The 12,507-nt window shown below is 40.9% G+C and overlaps 1 long non-coding RNA gene across 1 annotated transcript; it reads right to left on the bottom strand.

Annotated features, from left to right (window-relative positions):
- Window positions 1-10,751: 10,751 nt before the first annotated feature.
- Window positions 10,752-12,402, bottom strand: LOC133117880 (uncharacterized). Its single transcript, XR_009706329.1, has 3 exons — window positions 12,263-12,402; window positions 11,041-11,121; window positions 10,752-10,761 (listed from the first exon to the last, which is right to left on the bottom strand). It is a non-coding gene; the product is annotated as an uncharacterized LOC133117880 (long non-coding RNA).
- Window positions 12,403-12,507: the final 105 nt, after the last annotated feature.

Here is a 12,507-nt window from a genome sequence, read left to right as displayed (position 1 = left end):
TATCAAGTAGATTCATAGAATATATAGTTTATTATAACATATAAACATATATGTAGGCTATTCTTGCTATGTGTGTGTGCGTCCGTGTGCGTGAGGGGTGTTCATAATTTTCTTTCTGGCCAATGTTGAAGCTATGATAATGAATAGATAGATTATGGTAAATATTAGGAACGCAATCATGGTTAATTTTCTTTGAGACAATGGAACTATGGTCACTCCTGGCGGATCTTCATATACTATGTATAGAAACAGAATCTTGCTAAAGAAACTGAATAATTGTAATGCAGGGCTATCACTGTAAATATACTGTACTTTGTGGAGATAAAATCCTGGTAGATCATCCGGCTGCCCACTGTTTTGTTTAACGGTGTACTGTGAACTTGTTAGTAGTACATATGCCAGAACAGTTTTCTGCTACATGTCTCCAAACCCTGACCTTTAGCAACACCCAGAGCCTCGTGTGAAAACAGATTCTTTAAATTTGGTGAATCACCAGAAGTGAAAAGAGTACACCTTTAGGGAAAATGAAAATAAATGGATGTGACAGAAACAGCATACAGCTGTACACAGAGACATAAAGACACAACTATTTCCTGCTATTTAAGTGGGATGTTCTGCCAGTATGACAGCAAATTACTCACTTCACTGTCACACTCTTGTTTCACCAAATTCCCCACATCAAACCGCACTTTACAGCTAATGCGAAATCTCACTTCGCTCGCATGGATATGCGTGCCAATCAATTCAGCACCGCATTCAGTAAAACAAGCTCTGGCAGGTATTATAGACAGTATAAGTTTTGACTTTAATAGAAGCAATATTCCATCCTACTAAACAGTAAATACAAATAATGTTAAAAAAAATGAATGTTCCTTCGAACCCAATTTGCTTGAAAGAACATTTGCTTGAAGCAAGCGTGCTCCAAATTCATTTAACAAGGTTGTTTTCAAATCCAGGCCTTCGAGGTGAACACTATACAATAATGATTAGATTTATAATGCAGAGTGCCAGCTCCTCCTCCCTGCTGTGCATTAAACACTTGATTTGTCCTTGGGAATGGTTTAATCTCATCGTGTGCTGGTCTGGCATCTGCCCCATTTCGACATGGAGGGACTTGGCTGGAACAATGGAAGGGAAAAATGTTTTGAATTTTGAGGAGAATCATTTTGAATTCTGTCAACTTTGGCAGTTTCATAAAGCCTCTTAAAGGCTTGTAAAAGCCTCTCCTGAACTGTCGGTGACCTTAAGAAATGTTTTTTAAAAGCAGAACCATTCGCTGTATCTTCCTGGTCCATAAGACCGTATTCACTTGGGGCTTTGTTGCGCCTTTTGGATGGACTACTCTGGAGGAAAATGCTGAGGAGAGCTGTCATTGTTCCAGAAAATTCTATTTCTCAAGGGAAGTAAAAGTAAGTGAATGAATAGCATGCATTTTATCTGTCCCTATAGAGTTTGTAAGTCACACCGGGTAGGAAGGTTTCCTACATAAATAAACAATGTAATGTAATTAGGACCTCAACCGACTCAGTAAATTGTTGTTTATTCTGTTGTTTATTCTGTTCGTGTTATTTTGTGATCATCCTCACATTCAGAGCCAATTTAGACGGCATAATGTTGGGCCTCAATCTTAGTTAAAAAACACTGAGTCTGGGATCTGTTGGACTCACTAAGTACTGGGGTGCTTGAAATGGTGCAGAGCTGGTTTGTTATTGAATAATTTCACACGTGGTAACAATATACAGGCAGTTTATTTTCATTATGTAAATACAGTATTATAAATGCAGGGGCATATTACTGTCTTTCACACAGACTGTCCTGTACAATGCAGCAGCAACTGTAGAAATGTCTCTCTGTCCCAGCCTGTGCAGCTCATTGCAGTGTTAATGCAGCACATTGATAATGCAGTGTTGATGCAGCTCATTGATAATGCAGTGTCGATGCAGCTCATTGATAATGCAGTGTCGATGCAGCTCATTGATAATGCAGTGTTAATGCAGCTCATTGATAATGCAGTGTCGATGTAGCTCATTGATAATGCAGTGTCGATGCAGCTCATTGATAATGCAGTATTGATGCAGCTCATTGATAATGCAGTATAGATGCAGCTCATTGATAATGCAGTGTTGATGCAGCTCATTGATAATGCAGTGTTAATGCAGCTCATTGATAATGCAGTGTTGATGCAGCTCATTGATAATGCAGTGTCGATGTAGCTCATTGATAATGCAGTATAGATGCAGCTCATTGATAATGCAGTATTGATGCAGCTCATTGATAATGCAGTGTCAATGCAGCTCATCGATAATGCAGTGTCGATGCAGCTCATCGATAATGCAGTGTCGATGCAGCTCATTGATAATGCAGTGTTGATGCAGCTCATTGATAATGCAGTGTTGATGCAGCTCATTGATAATGCAGTGTTGATGCAGCTCATTGATAATGCAGTGTCAATGCAGCTCATTGATAATGCAGTGTTGATGCAGCTCATTGATAATGCAGTGTTGATGCAGCTCATCGATAATGCAGTGTCGATGCAGCTCATTGATAATGCAGTGTTGATGCAGCTCATTGATAATGCAGTGTTGATGCAGCTCATTGATAATGCTGCTCTTCTGTCTGACGGGTGGAGGAGGAGAGAGAGACGGACCGCTGGGCCGTCGGGAGGTGAGCCCCTCACACAATGCAGAGGTAAACACACAGCTTTTCCGCATGGCTGAGCTCAATCGCTGCGATAGCCCAGTGCATACGGTGTGTGTTCTTGGATAATGGATTCCCCCCCCCCTTCTCCCGCTCCGTTTTCTAGAAATATCCGCAGGGCGTAAAGGCTATTGCCAGCTACTGTGCGTTTCTCCCCCCAGGGAAACAATTCATCTGTTTCGTGTTCACATTGTTGGTTCATAGAAAAACATGCCAGTGTCACAGATTAATTCTGTAATGACGCTGCATGTAAATATGTATAAATGCCAGCTTGTTTCAACAGGAAAAATCTCCCTTGCCATTTAAAAAAGGATTAATAATAATAATAAAATATATACAAACAATATTATAATACATACATCCACATACATAATAATAAAAGAGCCATGTTATTCTGCATCACCCAAATGAAAGATCAACAGACTACAGCCTACTCCAGTGATTGACCAATGATGTCACACAGGTCTGTCTCAGTAATCCATCTGCCCTTTCATTGGTTATCTGAAGGATCCGATCACGTGATTACAGCTCTGTCATGCTCTTAGACACGGGGCATGAAGATGCAGGAAAGAGAGGATCGGGGGTCTGAGAAAGGGCAGAGAGAGAGAACAATGAGTGGGAGAGAGACGTGAAACGACAGCAGCGAGGAGGTTAATGGGGTGTCCTGCAGACCAGCACTGCTCTGTCCTCATGAGACATTCAGGGCTACTCCTCGTCACCATTTAATACAGCTCATTTAAACCAGGGCTCCCCAACTGTGGGGCTTCACAGCCAAAAGATGTGGGAGTCCCTCCACAATACTTGCCTCTTCGGCTAATTGATCTAAAGCAAATGAGTACAGTTTCCTTTGTTCTATCTATCTCTCTCTTTCTCTCTCTCTCTCAAATTCGAAGTGCTTTATTTGCAAGGATCGTGTGGAATTTGTGAAACAAAGATTAGTAACAGGGTAATATGATTGTATATAAGAATAATAACATGGTAATAACAAGATAATATGTTGCAACCAGGAGCAACAACTCTCAGTTGTTATTGGTTGCTGATTCTAAAACTAAAAACTAAATCCCAGCAGACACTCCGGCCCTCCAGGACCAAGGTTGTACCCCTGCTGTACCCCACCTTTACCTGTAAGTTGTTCCAACAACTACTCTGAGCAGAAAGCCTCCAGAATGTCATTTTCTCGCAAACAAGAGTGGAGAAAAAGGAAAATCAATTCATGCGTTTTTGTTGATACATTTACAGCCTCTCATTAAACTAAAATGTATAGAACTCATAACCCGGTGAGGAGAAATGAATATGCAGTGATTGTGAATATGAATCATGGCTGTTAAAGTGGCAGATCAATAAGTACGTAACACTGCCTGGAGCAGAAGCGCATGCTGTAGACCTTGTGCCGGTGTGCTTGTGATTGACAGCCCTGTCTTCAGTACCCTTCGACTGGGATCGGGCCTAAGTGGAATATTCTCACCTGCCCTGGTGTAGTTATTCACAGAGCTGAATCCATCCACTGCGAATGACTCAGCGAGCTGTGCTGCAGTGGTGATTGGAGGCTCTGTGAGCCCTTCTCAAACCAATAGGACAGACTCACTTAGCGGTCATGTGATCTCAGTCGGGTGACTGGGTGCAGCACTCTGTTCTGTTCTGTAGTTGTTGTTACAGAGGGCACTCAGGAGTTTGTGAATAAGAGTCCACGTGCAGTCCCACGAGTCCAGGGAGGAACAGTGCTCTGTTTTTGATATATTAATAATAAGAAAATAAAATGTAAAAAAAAAAGAAAAACTGTTTGTGGGGCTGTTGGGGCTCTCTATGCTATGTGCTATGACACTGGGCTCTGGCAAGGTGATGTATCACATGGTCTGATGTTGAAATAAAAAAAAATGCTCCTCTTCAATTTGGAATGCAGATGTCAATCACGCTAACGCAGATGGGTGTTCATAAGCAGTTTTGTCTCATTGACCTCCCGTTGCCCCCAGTGTCAGGGGTCAGAAATCACCCTTCTCTGGAGTGACTCTTCTGTCAGTCATTATGGTACAAACAGAAGAGAGTCTAGCACTAATGAAGATCTGTGAAGGTATGCAGTGTGTGTATGTGTGCCTGCTCGTGTGTCTGTGTGCGTGTGTGTATGTGTGTGCGTGTGTGTTTGTGTCTACAGAGAAAGGATTTCCACTTGTTTTTAATGTTATGTTACACAACACAGGAGACAATCTGAATCTGTGGCTTTGGTGCTAAATGGAGGCACAAATTGCAACAAATACTATTCAGCACGCTAGATCATTTAATTCAACAAAATGCGGTTGCAAATGGCTGTATTTAATGGATGAAAAGCATCTCTATGTGAACAGGGGAGTAATTACATTTCTGTAATATCTATGGCTTATCAAAATGTAGACTAAATTATGAAAGAAGAAAGACAAATGATCTAGCCAGATTGTAATATTTTTCTGGTTGTTCAGCAAGCTTTGCTAGGCAAGCATTGTTCTTTATTGAAAGAACAATAATTATTCTTTCAATAAAGAACAATGCTTGCCCAACCAGGCTTGCTGAACAACCAGACAAATATTACATAAAATGATTTTATGTATACTGTATAGTGTTTCTGAACAAGTTATATTATCCAAGTACAAAAGCCTTTCATTCAAGTTTCCCTCTGCAACAGCAAAGCAATGCCACGCTGATGTTCTGGGTAAATGTTTGCTGAATATTTACTTGGATGTGTATCTGAAAGGCTGTCTGCAGCAGTTGCTCAATCATAATCCAAAACTCTTTATCGGGGTACAGAGGAAATGAGGCTGACTTAAACCATGGTAAACAAACCCAAGCGCTGGTGCTTAGCAGAGCTCTGAAAACCGCCGTTCGGCTCAAAAACTGTCTTTCGAGTGGAGCGGGATTCCTCTCTGATTATGGCGGATAAAGTGCTGATCTGCATGCTCGGCGATACAGTGCGTTTGAGAAAATGTACAACCAAACCACTTAGTCTGAGTTGAAATGCGTGACGCTCAGTCTTCATTGGCCTCTACAGTATCCATTTAAAAAAATGTTTAGCCTTGCACCCCACAATATACAGTAGGCCTATTGTTCGATGCTGACTACACTTACATACAATAACTGTAAGTGCTGTAGCAATAGACAGAGTCAGCAGCCCAATGTTCTGACTTAAAAGAATGTTATACACTTACCTGCATGACACTATTTCATATATAAAATGATAAACATGTATTTGGATTATCTTTATCTATCTACCTCTCTGTCTGTCTGTCTATCTGTATGTATGTATGTATGTATGGATGTATGTATGTGCACTCAGTGAGCACTTTATTAGGTATTCATTAGACTTATTTTTTTGACTTATTAAATCTTCTGCTGCTGTAGCCTATCCACGTATGCATGCTTTTATGCATTTAGTTGCTGCCACGTGATTGGCTGATTAAATATTTCCATTAACAAGCTGGTGTACATGCCTACCTAATAAAGTGCTCACTGAGTGTATATTAGAGATTGTGTGATTATATGTCTGTATGTCTGTGGTTGTGTATATACTGGAGCTCAAACCCTTCTCTGAAAAAAAGTAACTTCAGTGGACACCAGATGAAATTTATGGGCTTGAGACTCCAAGGTTGTAGGCCTAGACTTGTTTCCCCGGTGGAGCACTGCTGTTGTCCCATTAACCAAGGTACTTAACCTGAATTGCTAATATGCAGCAGGATAAATTGACTGTGTGTAGGAGAATGCAAGCTATGTAAGTAGCTCTGGATAAAAGCTTCTACTAAATGCCTAAAATGTACTCAGCGAGACAACCGGCCAGCATAAACAGGGAGCAGCACAGGAGGGAGAGAGCCATTTTAAATCAATGAAAGACATAGCTAGTATTAACCCTCTGGTGTAAGAACACACATACAGTATGTGATTAGAATGCTCTTAACTGAACATTTAATGCTAATGTAACTGTTGCTACTAGTAGTTCAAAGCAATGGAGTTCTTGCACACTCACTTAAAATTAAAAGAAAAAAGAAAAAGAAAACCTCTAGCACTATTTAGGTTCCCAGGGATGGTTGTAAAGGATTCTGGAGCAGCAGAAATGTGCTGTTATCCACGTATGACAGCGCTATATACAGGACACGGTAAGAGCTATTTCTTTTCCACAACTTTAGAAAATGGAAAAAGAAGAAAATTCATTTATGAGCTCCGGTCCTTTTGGGAGGCGAATAGAGAGGAGGCAATGAAAGGCAACGCACTGTAAACACTCAATGGCCACGCATTGACACTGATACAGGTTTATACAAAATGCAGAATGTTTCACTATACATAGACTACTCCTACGTGAATATACTTTTGAGCATGAATGTCCTAAGGAATTTGAGTTGAAAGAAGAGAGCGGAAAGCCTATTTTGTTAGGTGCTGTGCTGAGAGTTCTTGACGAGGCAGGGGGTAGGGGGGGATTGTTTTTTTAATGCATTACATGTGCAGAATAAATAAAGAAGGGCAACACACATGGGGATACTGTGCCTCCTATTCGACATGCATCACATAATCTCTAATTAATGGGACTGGCATTTGCAGAAGTAATGGATGTGAAATGGCATCATGGCCAGTGGCCCTGTGTGCTCTCCTTCACCTCCGCTCTCTCTCTCTCTTCGGTAATTTACTCCAGGAGCCGCCGCATCTCTGAATCGATTTTAACAACACGGCTGCTCCTGCGTGTGTTGTGTACGCCCTCTGCTGGTGGGAACCGACATTGCATGTTAGCGTTGCTTTGATCAGTTGGCGATGCAGGAATTCTTCACGTGCTGTTTGCTTCAAAAAGGAACGGGTGGGAAAAAAAAAATAATAATGTTATTTGCTTGATTAAACTGTGTATCATAAATTATGTGGCATATTTTCCCGAAGTGTCTTTTCATCTCAGCATGTTATATTGCACAAATCATACTTGGATCTCTTGAAGTGAAGTGGTTTTCCCAACAGGACACCATTTCAAAGGGATCTTCATTTCAGAGAGCCTCAGAAACTGAGAGCGGTGACCAAAGGAATATGATCTTAGATTGCCTATGAAAATGCTGCTTTACTGATCCTACATGCCAGGTTCTGACTCTGAAGGCAGATCATGCACAAAATCCCAATCCAAAGCACAACAAGACCACCAAATAAAAGGACTGCTTTGGAGCCTAAACTGGTCATCGTGTTTATGATAAAGTAACAGGTTTGTAGTTCAGTTTCAGAACCCGAAAGGGATAATGCAGGAAAACTGTATTACGATTAATTAATACTCAATTAAATTCTGATTTATTAATATCACAGTTTACATTTCTGCAAAGCAAGAAGTTTACTCCAGCTAATTCAGATGAGGGAGTAAACTCAGCACTGATGTGAAAAGAATAACGTACTTCATAATAAAGTACAACTAAATATAACCTCATATACTGTATTAATTATTCAAAATGCTATAATGTCTAAACCCGTGTTCTGTTAAATTTTCGGATATAAATGTGTAGGGGGGTTGTGTTGTATATGTTTACTCAGTTAAAATGTGTTCTTTTTATAATAAATAAGCCAAGGCCATGTAGTTTCATTTAAAAATATATAATTTTTCGTAAAATAAAAATGTTCATTCAAAATTGAACACCACAGGGTTAAGTGAGCTGCATCTTGGCTGGGCATTGCAAGAGAAAAAATAAGGTCTAATATCTCTAGAGTCTTGTTTAATGTTTTAAGAACTGGCTATATGGTATGTTTGTTAATGGTTTTGTGGCTATATGCAGCAGAGCACGGGCTGCATAATGATGTTGATCGATTTCAGCAGACGACGTCTGCTGTCCAAATTCACTGTTGATTTAGTCAACTATATAGAGCACTAAATGGACATTCACTAGATAGGGATTAGCAATTTGTGAATAGTGAGCCATTCCGGACACAGCCCCAGTGTAAACACTGTCATATTGACTACAGCCCAGAGCATAAACAAGCTTAGTAACCTATATCCAGCTGCTACTGCTTTCATTCACAACTACCAGCATGGGGAGAGAACACACTGTAAAATGTTAATAGTGGACTGAGATTGACTGAAGAGTCAGGATTCAACTACTGGCCATGGTGTCCAGGGTGAGGGCATTTTTCTTATTGCCGAGTGCTGAATTATTCATGCTTTTAAAAATCCAAAATGGAAAATAATGTAACTGGAAGAGGTTTTGGACAGAGGCCTATAACTCTAATACAAAAAGCATTTTAATTATATTTCGCAAATTATAATGCCAGCAGCAAGTAAAGGAGTGGAAAAGCCAAACATGTTCAGAAAATAACAACATTGTTGCGGTGTGAGCATACCGAAAACTGCTCAGGGGGAAAAAGAATTACAATAATCATCTTGTAAATATTTTATTAATAGTATGTGTAGTACACATAAGCTATAAAATTTATAGTAAATATTGAATCCACCAGCCATTTCCCTGATACTTGCTGAGACTCATTATACCCGTGGCTGCACATTGGCAACGTACAAATATCTGAACAGACCGTCTGACCCTCTAAACCAGGCCCTGCCACGGACAGCCTGGAGGAAGAGCAGACTGGAGAGCTTCTAGAAGCTTCTAGACCTCCCTTCCCCTCATAGCCCCTGTGTGGGCTGAAGGCAGGGGCCAGGGCTCTGACCGGGAACGCTCGCTCTCAGGTGGCGCTGGAGGTGACTGATTCACCTCCCAGGGTGGACGACCGTGTCTCCCCCAGAGCGGGCGGCCCATGCCTCCCCCAGAATGCCCCCCTCCTAGCCCCATTTATTCCTCCCCAATTTCGAACATTTGTCAGTGCACGTTGAGCGAAACCACCGCTACCGATTTGAGGGAGCCCAGAATTCCCAGCGCTGCCTCTCATCACACCGCAGTTCACAAGTTGGGCTCGAGCAGACTCGAGTCTGAAGAAGTGCGGCTGAGTAGGCGGACTTGCGGGGGGGTCTGTAATCTAGGCTGGGTGACACCAGCCGGGAGGGGCTCACAGGCACTGCGAGGGTCTGGATTCAACCCCAACTCTCACCTTCCCACCAACATCATGAGCCTCAATATCAAACCTCCAACCATGCTCTTGCCTTTTAAATTCCAGAGACATTACCACTGCAATGCAGAGAGGCTATTCTCAGGACAAAAAAAAACAGAACAGAATTATTTGGGCTGATTTGGGGGGGTGGGGGGGTGGGGGGGGGGGGGGGGGGGGTTCTACACAGGAAGATGTCAGGGCAGGAGCCTGTATTAGTGGACTCAATACAATCCATTATTTTGCTCCACTTATCCCTCCACCAGATGATTATGACTGTGATTGACTGGTGATTCAATTTGCTAATAAAGTCTGTGATGGGCTTCTGCCGGGTAATTTGAGACCTGTGGGGTGGCCAGTCTCATAGATTCGATGAGAACCCTGAGCAGTCTCCCACAGTACCGACTACTAAATGATTCTCCCCACAGCCATCATTCCCAATGAATTAATGTGATGCAACTGCATTACCCCTGTCTCAACATGCCCCCTGTACTATTATTTTGTTTGATTCAATTCTGGGTTCACAAGGAGAGAACAATTTTAGTCCTTTATTTCTCCTTCATTTCTATATCAACTTTTCAAGATGGCTAACATTTTACTGTACATATTAAAACTTTACAGGTTTGCTCTATTTAGTGAATGCAAAATACAACAAATGCTTAGTGAATACAATACAAATGAAATAACTACTTCCTAACTACCTCAAGGCTTGTTGGCAGCGTTACCAGCCCTGGTGGGAGTACCCCCTGGGTGTTGTAGACAGGATAAGTTGGCACCGGCCAGCACTCCGAGGGGTGTGCAGTGTTTCGAGTCGTGCCGTCCAAACCACATGAAACTCGCGTCTGCCCGGGCTGCTGCTCCACGGGACCTCTCCAAGTGGTTTCTGGGAAATCGCCTGCTGTGCGTGCCTTCTGTCTCCTGGCAACCCTGGTAGTCTGTCTGATAGGCTGAGAAGCCCTCGGTCCAATCGTGCCTCGGTTTGCCTTCGTGGCTTAAGCAGAAGTGGGAGTTGTGCTGTCTCTTCTCACCCAGATATTTCTGCCGGCCCAACCCCTGTAAATAGGCACAGACCAGCCGGTACTAAAGACTTAGAGTCGAGTGAAACTCTTCTTTCTTCAAACACCCACCCAGAAACAGCCTTACAGTTGTCCACAAACATGTACACTGTGCATCTAAAGCATATATTTAACTATGAATTTCATATTAATATTTCTGGAAAATGGCAGTAAAAGTTATTGAGAAATTGGCTCTCGGTAAAGTGTTTTGTTGGGCATACTCTACCAAGCACTTTACTGTAAGATGTGTATATTATAATATACTGTACATACTCACATTATCATATGATTCGATGCTGCTTTGTAACATAGCCTTGTTATCATGGGTTGAATAAGGATAGTCCCTGCCCTCTGCTTTCTGAGGAAGAAAAAACATAATTACTAAATGATTAAAAATGTAATCATTCAGCAACTGCAATATGTAAAAAGGTTTGTCACAGATAGCTTGATTATGTGCATGCACCAAATAACACATTTGTGAAACGTATCATTATTTGTAAAATGTCATTGTTTTACTTCCTTATAGACTATTACAAACCACTTGACAATTTTGAAACATGAATTTGTAATGACACTGTATGTATGTGCTTATAATGTGTGTGTGCGTGCATGCATGCTTGTGTGCGTTTGGACTGGTGTTAATTTTTTCTTTTTCGCACACAATTGTTGGCAGTGTTTTATGGAATGCTGTCAAGAGTGCAGACATAAAATGAATACTACAAGTACTACAACTTTGCCTTGAGTGAAAGAGTTTATGAAAACTTGTAAAGATTGAGTGGGTGTTAGCTAATGTAACAAGATTGTTCCATTCTCCCCCAAACTTAGTCAATATAAGGTCATCAGGAACATTGTGTAGGTCTATATGTCAAGCAGGTGGAGACAATAACCATACTGTCAAATACACAGTCAAATAGTTCACATACAGTATAGTCTGTGCATATTACAAAAAACAAAGCAAATGAGCAGGATTAATATGTGTACAAATTTGGAAATTACATTGCAACTGAACAGAATTTTGCTACGTATTACCTCTTTAAGTCTCCTATGAATTCAGAATTTTCTTAAATGTATGTGACTTATAGCTTAGTCCACTTATTTCTGTATGTTGACATGGTCTGTACTGATTTGTGCAGATGCCAGGAAGATGATATCTCAGTAGGGTATCTAAATAAATCAGAAATGTAACTGTTGCTTTTAAAGATCGAGCACATTAAAAATGGTTAATGAATGGTTATGCACCACCACAGAACCCTGCATGACATGGTGACTATAATGTGGTTTGCCTCCATACTATGAGTAAATGTAGAAAACAGGTAGAAATTGAGTCAGTTTTACAGGGGGGGTACCTACAAATATCCCAGGAAATCAACCTTTAACTAGTAGACTACTACTACTAATAATAATGATCATAATAGTCATAATACTCATAATAATAATAATCATAGCACACTGTAATGATGTGATATTCTGTCACATTGAATCTGAAAATATTGCCTTACCCAGCTATCTTTTTCCATTGATGAGAGTCCGTTTGTTGCATTTGTGAGCTGATCAAATCTATTTACATAACTTTGCATTATTAAGTAGGCCACAATCTGCATAAGATGAAGTGCCCTTCGTTGCAGTCGATAAAAGTTCTGCAAAAACAAATCACAAGCACGGCTACCGAGAGCAGTCTGTAACCATAGAAACACAATACAACCATGCTGTTGCTAAACAAACGAATGCTTAAGCGTAAATATTA

The sequence above is a fragment of the Conger conger genome, chromosome 18, assembly GCF_963514075.1.
Source record: "Conger conger chromosome 18, fConCon1.1, whole genome shotgun sequence".
NCBI classification, from domain to species: Eukaryota; Metazoa; Chordata; class Actinopteri; order Anguilliformes; family Congridae; genus Conger; species Conger conger.
Note: the sequence above shows the minus strand (reverse complement) of the source record. Positions and strands in the feature narration are given on the sequence as shown.